Source organism: Panthera pardus, unplaced genomic scaffold (assembly GCF_024362965.1).
Source record: "Panthera pardus isolate Hobbes unplaced genomic scaffold, ASM2436296v1 HiC_scaffold_2, whole genome shotgun sequence".
Lineage (NCBI taxonomy): Eukaryota > Metazoa > Chordata > Mammalia > Carnivora > Felidae > Panthera > Panthera pardus.
The window spans coordinates 140155199-140168850 of NW_026526765.1; the positions used below are offsets into that span (position 1 = coordinate 140155199).

A 13652-nucleotide genomic window follows, 5' to 3' on the forward strand; every position below is an offset into this window, starting at 1 on the left:
AGTTCGTGGGTTTGAGCCCCGTGTTGGGCTCTGTACTGACAGCTCAAAGCCTGGAGCCTGCTTCAGATTCTGTGTCTACCTCTCTCTCTGCCCCTCCCCTGGTCATGCTTTGTCTCTCTTTCAAAAATAAATAAACATCAAAAAAAAAAAAAAAAAGAGTACCTTCATGAGCATTAGAGAATAATTACATTATGATTTATCACTTACTTAACATTTCTAAATTTTGAAAACATATCCTTTCTTTTTTAAATTTTTTAATGTTTATTTTTTAGAGAGAAAGAGAGACAGTGTATGAGTGGGGAAGGGGCAAAGAGGGAGACATAGAACCTAAAGCGAGCCCCAGGTTCTGAGCTGTCAGCACAGAGCCTGATATGGGGCTTGAACTCGTGAACTGCAAGATCATGACCTGAGCCCAAGTCAGACTTAACCAACTGAGCCACCCAGGTGCCCCTGAAACCATATCCTTTCTATAATTATATCCATTTAAATTTTGCAATGTTTTAAACATATTTCAAAATTAAAGACTAATATTACACTTAATAAATGTTAACATTGTAACATATTTGTTCCAGGTTGTCTAATTAAAACCTTATGAATTATGTAATTGTAACTACATTTGTACCTTTATTGATGTAACTCCCCAGCCCTTCCCTTTCCAGAAGTAAAAAACTTTGTTTATGCTGATGATTCCTCTTTCCATCCATGTTTTTATACATTCTCTACACCTGTGTGTTTTCATCAATACATGATTTGATCTTTGTAGCATTTCCTGTAACAGATGGCTTGCTTTTTTCCTCACTCAGCACTTTTTCTTAATGTTTACTTATTTTTGAGAGATAGAGAGTGTGAGCATGGGAAGGGCAGAGAGAGCAGGAGACACAGAATCTGAAGCTGGCTTCAGGCTCAGCACTGTCAGTCAGCAAAGAGCCCAACGCAGAGCTTGAACCCACAAACTGCAAGATCATGACCAAGCCAAAGTCAGTTGCTCAAATGACTGAGCCACCTAGGCGCCCCCCCAACACTGTTCTTAAGGTTCATCCATGTGAATTGGTATAATAACTTTCTATTACTTGAATCTACCTGAGATTTTTAATCCATCAGTTTATAATCAAAAAGATGAATTTCAATATTTTGCTGTTATACAGAAATGTTCAGTAAACTTCCTTGTACACATCCCTCATGCATACGTGTTAGATTTCCCCTAGTCTATTGAGATGAATCTATCTAGAGGTAGAAATTATGGGATGCAGAATTTATGTGTGCATCTCTGATTTTACTAAATATTCCCACTTTCGTTAGGCAAAGTAGTACCAATTTACTACCACCAGGAATATACAAGGTGTCTCACATCCTCAAAAACACTTAAAAGTGTCATATTTCAAAATCTATGACAATATGATATATGAAGAATGATAAAATATTATGATAAGGGCATCTTATGAATTTTTACATTTGCAGCTCCTTTTTGGCAAATGAGGGTATTTCCATAAGTTTATTAGCTTTTATCTGTTCACATTTAAAAAAAAATTTTAATGTTTTTATTTATTTTTGAGAAAAGAGACAGAGCATGAGTGGGGGAGGGGAGAGAGAAAGAGGGAGACACAGAATCAGAAGCAGGCTCCAGGCTCTGAGCTGTCAGCACAGAGCCCGACACGGGGCTCAAACTCATAAGCCGTGAGATCATGACCTGAGCTGAAGTCGGACGCTTAACCAACTGAGCCAGCCAGGTGCCCCTGTTCACATCTTTTGATAATTTTACCCATTAGATTGTCTTACTTAGTGATTTGTACCATTTCTTTGTATATTCTAGATGCTAATCCTTTGCCAGGTATTGAGTAACGTAAGAACCACTGGTTTAATTTGTCTTTTAACTTTGTCTTGCAGTATATTGTGTATAAAAGTCTGTGAAGTGTATTATGATCAAATCTCTCTATGTTTTTCCTTTTATCCTTTGTACGAATTCCTTACAAATCTTAAATCTATAAACTTAATGTCCCTTCATTTTCTTCTAAGGGCCTAATAATTTTACTTGGCACACTTAGCTATTTAACCCATTTCAGATTTTTTTCTATATGAGTGCAACAAAAATCTAATATTTCCCCCTATGAACAGGTACTTTTCCCATAAGCACTCACTCAGTAGGTTAGACCTTTCCCTCCAGATGTGGTTTCTGGCCTATATAATTCCCCATGATAACTGGGGCTTTCTCTGTGCCCTCTTCTGCCTATTGACCTAATTAAGGGTTTGTTTGGTTTTTTTCCAGAACTTGTAACAAACTTTTAAAAACTATAATTCCATAATAAATTCCCTACCTTTATTCTTTAAAGTTATCTTAGCTTCTCTTAGTCCTTTCATCTAACATAAGAATTCAGAATACGCTTATCAAATTTTATTTTTTTAAGCTTATTTATTTTGAGAGAGAGAGAGAGAGCAAGCATGAGCAAGGGAGGAGCAGAGAGAGAATCCTAAGCAGGCTCTGCTGACATGGGGCTTGAACTTATGACCCGTGAGATCATGACATGAGCTGAAATCAAGAGTCAGATGCTTAACCAACTGAGCCACACAGGTGCCCCAAGCTTGTCAAATTTTAGATTCAACTTAGAAGCTGTCAAATTTTGACCAAGAAACTCACAAAATAATAAACCACAAATGGTCAATAACCATTTTAAAAGTTATTCTAAAAGATAGTAAACCAAGGTGTGAGAAATCTCTATCTTCACGGGCACTGTAACAGCATTCTCCAATCTGAAATCTTTGCTGCCTGTAGGTGTTTTGGTCTCAGGATATTTCAGGTTTCATTCATAGTATTGTTAAAGAAAAATATTTTATTTCTAGGAAACAAACCTTTTCCAACCTATGCAGCAATGATATCCTTGGTTTAAATCCTCAATTACGTGTATTTGTAATATTTTCCTAAGAAAATGTGTGTCCAATTACCAAACTGTATGCTTTATACATAAAGTAATCCTTTTTTTCAAAGCAAATGAAACATCATGTTTATTTAAAATCTCACCCAGTACAAAAGCCAAACATTGTATAATGTTTCCCCTGTAATTTTGTTTAACACGAGTTTTTATATTAAGTTTGTTTGCATTTTTTTTACCTTTGTAAGTTGGTATTTGTTAATTCATACCAGGAATGATCATTTCTGTAAGTCAAATCAAACATGCTTTTCACATAGAATTTTCAGCATGGCATGTGACAGCTACTTCAGAATCTTACTTTGAAAAATATATCAAAAGCTGGGGCACCTGGGTTGGCTCAGTTGGTTAAGCGTCCGATTTTGGTTCAGGTCATGATCTCGTGGTTCAAGGGTTCAAGCCCCATGTCGGGCTCTGTGCTGATAGCTCAGAGCCCAGAGCCTGCTTCGGATTCTGTGTCTCTTGCTCTCTGTCCTTCCCCCCGATTGTGCTCTATCTCTCTCAAAAATAAATAAACATTAAAAAAAAGAAAAATATATCAAAAGCATCATTATGCCACAGCTATTAGGTTAATGCCTAAGAGCAGTGATGGAGAATCTCATTCTGGACTTTCTTTAACTGAAAATTAAACTTTTAAATACAGTGAGGAGCTAAGTAAAAGGAAGACGTTTCTAACTTAAATGCCCCTGTACACCGTTGCAAAATAAAGGTACTTGTGTGCTGGTGATTTTCAGGACAGATACAGTGGACTTAACAGCAATTCCTTCCAGCTTTATCTCAGATCCTCCGAGGGAGGGCTTCTGTAAAATGAAGCAAATCTGTATACAAAACATGAACGTCTATCAAAATTAATTAATTAAGCATACCACAGACATAGCCTCTAGATATGAACTATGGAGAAAACTGAAAGGTTTATTTCATAAGACAAGCATTCCTGACAGATGAATCATACAGGTTCTGCTTATACAATACCTATGATGAAATACTGACTTAAGTTTAATTAAATATTATTGAAATGTTTCTTTATTAGGTTCTCTATTAAAGGCCACAACTATAAATACAAATGGTGGGGGGGGGTATGTGTATGTGCATGTGTGTATTTGTATTAAAAGTTATTTCAGAAAGCATCTGTACATCATGCACATTAAGGATTTATAAAATACACGAAAATACCACAATACATTAAACACGCAAATAAAAAGGCCAACTGAGAATATTAACTGTAACCACGAAAAAGGCTAATATGAATAGTTATGCCTTAAACTCCACTTCTGTAGGTAGGTCACTAAATGGCAAGAAGTCAAACACATCCATTTGCATTTAACTGATTATTTCATTAAGTCAAATTTCTGGAAGAGGAATGAATGAGGAAAGGATATGTTCATTCTAAAGGCTTGACTCATAATGCCAAGTTGCCCTCTGCAAAGGTTATTCAATTTATAATCCTGCCATCATTGTATAAGAATGTGCTGTTTTCCACTCTCAACAATAGCCAAATTATGGAAAGAGCCTAAATGTCCATCAACTGATGAATGGATAAAGAAATTGTGGTTTATATACACAATGGAATACTACGTGGCAATGAGAAAGAATGAAATGTGGCCCTTTGTAGCAACGTGGATGGAGCTGGAGAGTGTGATGCTAAGTGAAATAAGCCATACAGAGAAAGACAGATACCATATGGTTTCACTCTCATGTGGATCCTGAGAAACTTAACAGAAACCCATAGGGGAGGGGAAGGAAAAAAAAAAAAAAAAAGAGGTTAGAGTGGGAGAGAGCCAAAGCATAAGAGACTGTTAAAAACTGAGAACAAACTGAGGGTTGATGGGGGGTGGGAGGGAGGGGAGGGTGGGGGATGGGTATTGAGGAGGGCACCTTTTGGGATGAGCACTGGGTGTTGTATGGAAACCAATTTGACAATAAATTTCATATATTGGAAAAAAAAAAGAATGTGCTGTTTTCCATATGTCAACTAATTCTGCATATTATCATTCATTTAATAATTGCCATTCTAATTAAATAATATCCCATTTTTATTTTCATTCCCATGATTCTCAAAGCAGTCCAAAATCATCATAGAATGTTATATTTAATATTTTGTGGGGTGCCTGGGTGGCTCAGTCAGTTAAGCATCCGACTTCAGCTCAGGTCATGATCTCACCGCTCATGAGTTCGAGCCCCATGTCAGGCTCTGGGCTGACAGCTTGGAGCCTGGAGCCTGCTTCGGATTCTGTCTCCTTCTCTTTCTGTGCCCCTCCCCTGCTTATGCTCTGTCTCTGTCTCTCTCTCAAAAGTAAATAAACATTTAAAAAAATTATTTTAAAGAGTCTATAGACCCATGTGCAGAATGATGTTTTTTTAAAAAGCAGAAAATAGAGGTGCCTGGGTGGCTCAGTCAGTTAAGCATCTGACTCTTGATTTCAGCTCCAATCATGATCTCATGGTTGTCAAATGCAGTCCTGTGTCAGGCTCCTTGCTAGGCGTGAAGCCTGCTTAAGATTATCTTTCTCCTGGGGCACCTGGGTAACTCAGTCAGTTAAGCATCCAACTTTGGCTCAGGTCATGATTTCACAATTTGTGGGTTCGAATCCCATGTCAGATTCTGTGCTGACAGCTCAGAGCCTGGAACCTGCTTCCGATTCTGTGTCTCCCTCTCTCTCTGCTCCTCTCCCCCTCACACTCTCTTTGTCTCAGAAATAAATAAACGTTAATATTTTGTGACTTGCCTCTTGGAAATATTTTTTTTTCCTTAACTGAGGCATCTGTCATTTTCTTAGTGATGTGTAGAGATCCCTTAAATAAAAATAAGGATGTTACATAATATATAAGGACAATAACCTATATTCTGTCACATGTGTTAAGAATACTTTTTCTCAGGGCCACCTGGGTGGCTCAGTCAGTTAAACATCCAACTTCAGCTCAGGTCATGACCTCACGGTTCATGGGTTCAAGCCCCCATCAGGCTCTTTGCTAACAGCTCAGAGCCTGGAGCCTACTTTGGAATCTGTGTCAACCTTTCTCTCTGCCCCTCCCCCACTCATGCTTGGCCTCTCTCTTAAATATAAATAAACATTAAAAAATTTAAAAAATACTTTTTCTTTTCTGTTATGAATACCTATCTTTTTCAATAAATTTTTATATACTGATAGCATGTTTATTTTTTCTTTGGTTTAATTCACTAATTGCTTGTGTCATTCATGCCCTTTTGTCAAATTATATGGGTTATATTCAGACCAAGATTAGATAAATATGTATGTATATTTTCTTCTAGCAATTATATATATATATATATATATATATATATATACACATATATGTAATATATACATATACATAACTATAGTTTTAGTTTTTTAATATAGTTTTATGCAATCATATATTTAACTTGCACATACCTTCATGTAAAATTTATTTTGATATAAAATGTAACCTGAGAATCTTATTTTGTTTATATTTCCAGGTTATAAGATGACTATAAGACGACTATACCAAACATCATTAAATAATCATTCATTTCTCCACTGAGATGAAATATTAAATGTGCACTTCTGTTTTGAACTGTTTATCCTGCTTAATTAATAACATTATAATGATGCTGGGCCTTCTATTTTAACTTTTAGAGAGATTATAAATTTTTCAAACTTTTATTATGTTTATCTTGATAATATTTTTTCTTTCAGTGCTTTGAACTAGTTAGTGGACAGTCATCTTACTGGGTACTAGGAATTAAGCAGTAAACAAGACAGATAAGCACAATGAGGCTACATTTTAGTATACAAAATAATCACTGAACAAACAATTACCAAACTATTTAATTGTAAACTCAACTAATTTATGGAGCAAAGAGTTGCCAAAATGATCTAGACAAGGTGAATACGAGACAGCTTCTCTGGGAAAAAGATTCTCAAGACAAACTCTAAACGATAAGAAGGAATTAGTAATGAAAGAAATAGTAGCAGTGAATTTTTCAAGCAAAGTTGACAGCAAGCAGGTGCAAATGATAAAAGGAGAATGGTGCATTTGAGGAATGGAGAGACTGGGGTGGCTGCAGTAAAGAAACCAAGAGGACAGTAGCTCGAGTTGAGAATGGTGTGCAGAGACCACATCACTCAGAACTTTAACAGGTCATGTGAAGAATTTTAATTATTTTTCTGAATAACCGTGACAAACTACTGAGTGGGCTTAAGCAAGAGACGTGTTATGGAAAGAGTCAGATGTCAAAATAAAGAAAGAATTAGGAAGGAACCAGTGCAGATATAGTATAACTGGTTAGAGGTCATGGCCATGGGTAGACAAGATGATGGTTTGCCTTCCTCTCTATTTTTATCTTATTTTTCCTTCCCTTCCCCTATGTTCATCTGTTTTGTTTCTTAAATTCCACATATAAGTGAATGTGTGAAATCATATGTAAGTGATGAATCGCTGGGTTCTACTACCGAAACCAATATTACACTGTATGTTAACTAATTTAAATGTAAGTAAATAAAAATAAATAAAGGCGGGAGGCACCTGGGTGGCTTAGTCAGTTGAGTGCCTGACTTGGGCTCAGGTCATGATTTCATGTTTCATGAGATCGAGCTCCACATTGGGCTTGCTGCTGTCAGCATAGAGCTTGTTTCCAATCCTCTGTCCCCCTCCCTCTGCCCCACTCTCCCAAAAGTGCAGCTTGCACTCTCCCAAAAGTAAATAAATATTTAAATAACTAAATAGATAAATAAATGCAAAAAAAATAAAGGAACCATTCTTAAATATTATACACACACACATACATAGAGAGAGAGAGAGAGAGGGAGATGATGGTGCCTTAAATTAGGGTCATGGGAGTAAGGAGAGAAGGTCTATGAAAGTGACCCTTAAGAGAGAGAATTAAAAAGTATTTTGGGGGGGAACCTGGATGGCTCAATCAGTTAAGCTTCTGACTCTTCGTTTCAGTTCAGGTCACGATCTCATGGTGTGTAAGATCAAGCCCCACATCAAGCTTTGGGCTGACAGTGTGGAGCCTGCTTGAGATTCTGTTTCTCTCTCTCTCTCTGCCCCTCCCCTGATCATGCTGTCTGACTGTCTCTCTCTCTCTCTCTCTCTCTCTCTCTCTCAAAATAAATAAATAAATAAATTTTAGAAAAAAAATATTTATTCATTCAGTGTACAGAGAGAGCAAGACAGCTAAGCATCAGAGATGCCTTTTAGGCTTGGGGACTGTGAGACGAGGTAGATGCTGGTGACTTTCTCTAATGAAGGAAGAGAAACATGGTTTAGATATAACTTATTCGTCTATTAAAATCAAAAAAGGTAGGATTTCAAGAAGTGATATGATATGTATTAGCGAATCAACAGTGTCAATTAAACTACGTGGTGGATGAGATAGCTTATCTCAAGGAAGGGTGCACAGAAAAGGCCTAAACTAAAAACTTAAGGTTAGATGTACAAAAAGATAATGGCAAAGAAATCTAAGGCACAATGACCAGAGACATGGGAGATAAACCAGGAGAATGCAAGAGCAGACAAGAGGAACCAGAACAAAACAATAAAATACTGCTAATGGAACAAATTTGGAAAAATGAAAGGAAAGCATAATTACTGAAAATCAGAAACGCTAAGCAGTAAGTCAAAGTTTAAAAAGAGAAAAATTTTAGACCCCTAAGAAAAAATTGTCTTTACTTCCATGCCAAAAAAAATAAAATGGAAAACCTGAAAGAAATAAGCAATTTTTTAGAAAAAATATAATTGACCAAGCCCAACTTTTGACAAGAATAGCATTTAAAAAGACAAATTTCTATAAAGTAAATTGAAAATTATGGTAATTATGTATTAGTTTAAGATTATCTTCCACAGGAAATTCCTATCAAACCAAAGGAGCTGATAGTTCCAAGGGTATTTAAACTGTTACAGAGTAAAAACCAAAAAAAGAAAATGTCAACGTTCTATGAAAATAAGAACATTGGTATCAACATTTATAATAAATTGAACTAAAGATAAATTTCAGATATGAATACTGATTACAATTTTCACATAAAATATTATCAAAGTCCAGAAAAATATAATTGTTGTGATCTTTATTCTTGCCATGCAAAGATGGTTCAATGTTAGGGAAATCTATTATCTAAGTGCATAATTGTAAAATATTTACCGAGAACAATAATCATTACCATAGGGGCGCCGGGGTGGCTCAGTCGGTTGAGCTTCGAACTTCAGCTCAGGTCATGATCTCATCCAAGTCGGGCTCTGTGGACCTGGAGCCTACTTTAGAATCTGTGTCTCCGTCTCTCTCTGCCCCTCCCCCATGTTCTGTCTTTCTCTCTCTTTCTCTCTCTCAAAAATAAATATTAAAAAAAAATTTTAAATCATTAACATAGATGGTCAAAAGGGATTCTGCAAAACTAAAGATCTTCTTTGACAGAGTATAAGTAATAAAGTAGGTATAGGTGTATATGTTCTTAAACAAATGAAAAATATTTCTAATTCAGTCTAAAGCTATCTAAGCAAAACCCAGAATGGCATGGTCCAAGGAAACAGGAGATTCTTTTAAAGTCAAGCACAAATGAGAAAGAATGAAATATGGCCTTTTGTAGCAACGTGGATGGAGCTGGAGAGTGTGATGCTAAGTGAAATAAGCCATACAGAGAAAGACAGATACCATATGGTTTCACTCTTATGTGGATCCTGAGAAACTTAACAGAAACCCATGGGGGAGGGGAAGGAAAAAAAAAAAAAAAGAGGTTAGAGTGGGAGAGAGCCAAAGCATAAGAGACTGTTAAAAACTGAGAACAAACTGAGGGTTGATGGGGGGTGGGAGGGAGGGGAGGGTGGGTGATGGGTATTGAGGAGGGCACCTTTTGGGATGAGCACTGGGTGTTGTATGGAACCCAATTTGACAATAAATTTCATATATTAAAAAAAAATAAAATAAAAATGGAAAGATGTATCATGAAAAAAAAATTAAAAAAAATAAAGTCAAGCACAAACAAACTAACAGATTCAACATCATTACTATTATTTAACAATCTTAACACCAACACAACCATAAAGTTGAGGAAAAAATCAAAGTTATAAGCTTTGAAAGTAGGGCTTAAAACCATCCCTTATTTGCAAATGATGTGACTGGAGAATATTATATGTTGGGAAGGTCCCACCATAATTAACAAATATCACTACAATCAATAAGAGAACTCAACAAACAAGCAGGATTAAATAGTATAATTAAGGGAAATGCTTTCATAAAACACAACTCATTACAAATAAAAATGGAAGAAACAATACTATTTCTAGTAGCAAGGAAAAGTATTAAATTTATAACAAGATTTGGAAGAAATCTTGTATACTTCTGACCAAGAAGACTTAAAGCAATAGCTTACTGTGTTTGATAGGGAGATTTAGCATCATAAAGGTATCAATTTCCCATAAGTCAATTTACAAATTTAATATGATCCTCACAAAATCAACAATTTCTTTTCTTAAAAAAAATTAAGTTTATTTATTTATTTTGAGAGACAGAGAGAGTAGGGGAGGGGCAGAGAGAGAGGTAGAGAGAGAATCTCAAGCAGGCTGTGCACTGTCAGCCCAGAGCCTGAAGCAGAGCTCAATCTCATGAACTGTGAGGTCATGACCTGAGCCAAAATTCAAGAGTCAGACACTTAACCAACTGAGCCACCCAAGCACCCTCAAATCAACTATTTCTTACAATACAGTGGTGACTCAAAATCATGTATGGAAATTTTTTTAAGTTAGAAAAAATACCTGTCAATCTATGAAAAAAAGCAACCGTGGGTCATTAGCACTTGTACATAATAAAAACCTAAGTTTCAGGAAATAAAACAGGGCAGTATTGGCACATCAATCAACAGGCCAGAAGAAAAGAATAGAAATGTCAAAAGCAGATCTCAAACATATTAAAAATTAACATTTGATAAAGTTATGTCCTACCAGGAAAGATAAAAGTGCCTATTAAATAAATGGTTTGGGTACAAAAGTAAGGTCAGATCTTTAACAGGTTAAATTCCAAATGGTTCCCAGATTTACATGTAAAGAAATGAGTTCATAAAAACTGTGACAAGAAAAAGTGAGAACTGTTCTATAATCCCAATGTAGAAAGTCTTTCTAGGACTCAAAATTCAGAATCCACAAACAATAACAGAATACCTCTACATAGTAAAATCTGCCATACTGAACATCAGAGGATAAATAAATGATAAACTGGGAAAAACACTTACAAGTTACATTGTACCTTATGTGCCTAATACATAAAGAATGAAAAAAAAAAGAGTTTAAAAAAAAAGTTAAAAGAAGAGAAACAGAAAAATGAGCAAAGGATACAAATAGAGGTTTTATGAGAAAATTAAAAGTCTATAAATGGCTCGTTTTAAAACTTGACAAAAACACAGATTTCACTTACAATAATAGGAAGGCAAATTATAGGTAAACTAAGAGTGCTCATTTTGACAGCACATAGACCAAGAACTGAAGTGATACAGAGAAAATTAGCATTGGCACTATGCAAATATGACATGCATATTCATGCAACATTCCATTTTCAAAAAGCAATACCATTTTTAAGCATTAACTTGACAAAAATCTGTTTTAAAACATACTTGGCAGGTTTGTGGGGAGTAGCACTCTCATTCGTTGCTGGTCAAAGTGTAAGTCAGCATAATCCATATGGAGAACAATTTTGATGTATTTATCAAAATTATAAGGTATATACACTATATATACCAATTCCACTTCCAGGAAAGTGTCTTCCATGTATGTTCATATACACAGAAAATGATGTAAGCACAAGGTTATGCAGTCTAGCATAGATTCTAACAACAAAGTTTAGAAACAAATTACCTGCTGATTAGGGACTTTTTAATATATTATAGTATAATCACACAAGGGAATACGATACACTGCACATGTTGATCTGGAAAGATACAGGAGATAATTTTTTAAGTAAAAACACAAATATGGAAGAATATGAAACACAGGAAAAAAATTCATGTGTATTTGCCTTGGCATGCAAAAAACCTATGAGGAAAGACACATAAGAATCTAACACAATAAAATATGTTTTAATGGTGTACTGGGAACTGGGCAAATGAGAAATAAGGTAGGAAGAAGACTTTGCATTGTACAGTTTTTATACTCTTTGATGTTTAGAACATGTGCATGTTATTTTCAAAGTAATGCATTTATAGAAGACTGCTAGGGAATGAAGAGAAAAAGACTTTCTTGTCCTGGGTGAGGAGAACATTCACTGGCAATAGTCATGGCAGTCATTGAAGATGCAGATGTACAAAAGTTTGTGTACCAAAGGAACCTCATGTTTCTGCAGAGGCTCTGATCTTGCTAAGACTGATGGACCCGCTACTGTGTAATTATCAAGAAAATATTTACAAGGCTTGATAAGACAGACTCTTGCTGGACCATACTATTGCCCATTACAATTGAAATTAACAAGAAGTTCATTATTTAACATGTCTTGTTGAAAATGACAGAGAATGGCATTGTAGTGCATGTATCCACTCAGTTGAGAACTATGTATAAAGGACACTGTTAGATTATGAAGCCAGTTCAGTGCTGGGCTCTGCTTTCAAAGAGCTTATATTCTTCAAGGACAAAAATGCCATGTATATAAATACATAGAACTACAGAGAGAGAGTATAAAAGGTTATGAGCAAAATGAAGTGCCATGAGTTTGAGAGGAGATGAAAATGACCACCAGCTGGAGAACAGGAAGAGGAAGATGGAGAGAGATCTGGCATTTAAATGAAGTAACAAAATGTTAATTTCAGCCATTATGACAAGTGTGAAGTGGTATCTCATTGTGGTTTTGATTTGCATTTCTCTGATGATGAGTGATGTTGAGCATCTTTTCATGTGTCTTTTAGCCATCTGGATGTCTTCTTTGGAAAAGTGTCTATTCATGTCTTCTTCCCATTTCTTCACTGGATTATTTGTTTTTCGGGTGTTGAGCTTGGTAAATTCTTTATAGATTTTGGATATTAACCTTGTATCTGATATGTCATTTGCAAATATCTTCTCCCATTCCCTTGGCTGAGGCAAAGAGGTTGCTGCCTATTTTCTCCTCTAGATTTTGAGGTTTTTGGGAATGTTATAAGTCAACAGCTCTGCTCGGAGAGCGGGAGGGCTAAAGGACAACAGGAGGGAGAGTTGTTGAGCCCCAGAGGACAGAGCTCAGCTTGGCAGGGAACAAAGGTGCTGGGAAGCGCCATCTCCTTTGCCCATCCCCCAGCCAAAATCCCAAAGGGAACCAGCTCCCATCACAAACTTGCATGCACCGCACAAACACCCAATGCTGTGCTTCTGCAGATCCATCCCTCCAATGGTTCTGCCTCCCTCCAGGTGCCACAGGGCCCCTCCCAAAGTGGACCACCAAAGGCAAAGTGAGCTGAGCCTATCCCTCCCACCCCTGTGCACCTTGCGGATACACCCCAGCTAATACGCCAGATCCCATCAAAGCAGCACCACAAGCCTGGCGGTGTGCAAGTAGCCCAGACAGGGGCCACACCACTCCACAGTGAGTCCGGCCCCTGGGAGAGGGGAAGATAAGGTACACACCAGTCTGACTGTGGCCCCAGCGGTGGGCTGGGGGCAGACATCAGGTCTCACTGAGGCCCCGCCCACCAACACAAGTTACTCCAGACAGCACAGGGGAAGAGCCTTGCAGTTCCCCGCCACTCCAGGGACTATCCAAAATGACCAAACAGAAGAATTCTCCTCAAAAGAAACTCC

General features: G+C 36.7%; 1 long non-coding RNA gene and 1 other non-coding gene across 2 annotated transcripts in view; one reads left to right on the plus strand and one right to left on the minus strand.

Annotated features, from left to right (window-relative positions):
- Positions 1-13652, minus strand: part of LOC109278888 (uncharacterized) — a 245480-nt gene that overhangs the window by 68611 nt on the left and 163217 nt on the right. The window lies entirely within an intron of this gene.
- Positions 11345-11452, plus strand: LOC128778452 (U6 spliceosomal RNA). Its single transcript, XR_008424038.1, has one exon. It is a non-coding gene; the product is annotated as a U6 spliceosomal RNA (small nuclear RNA).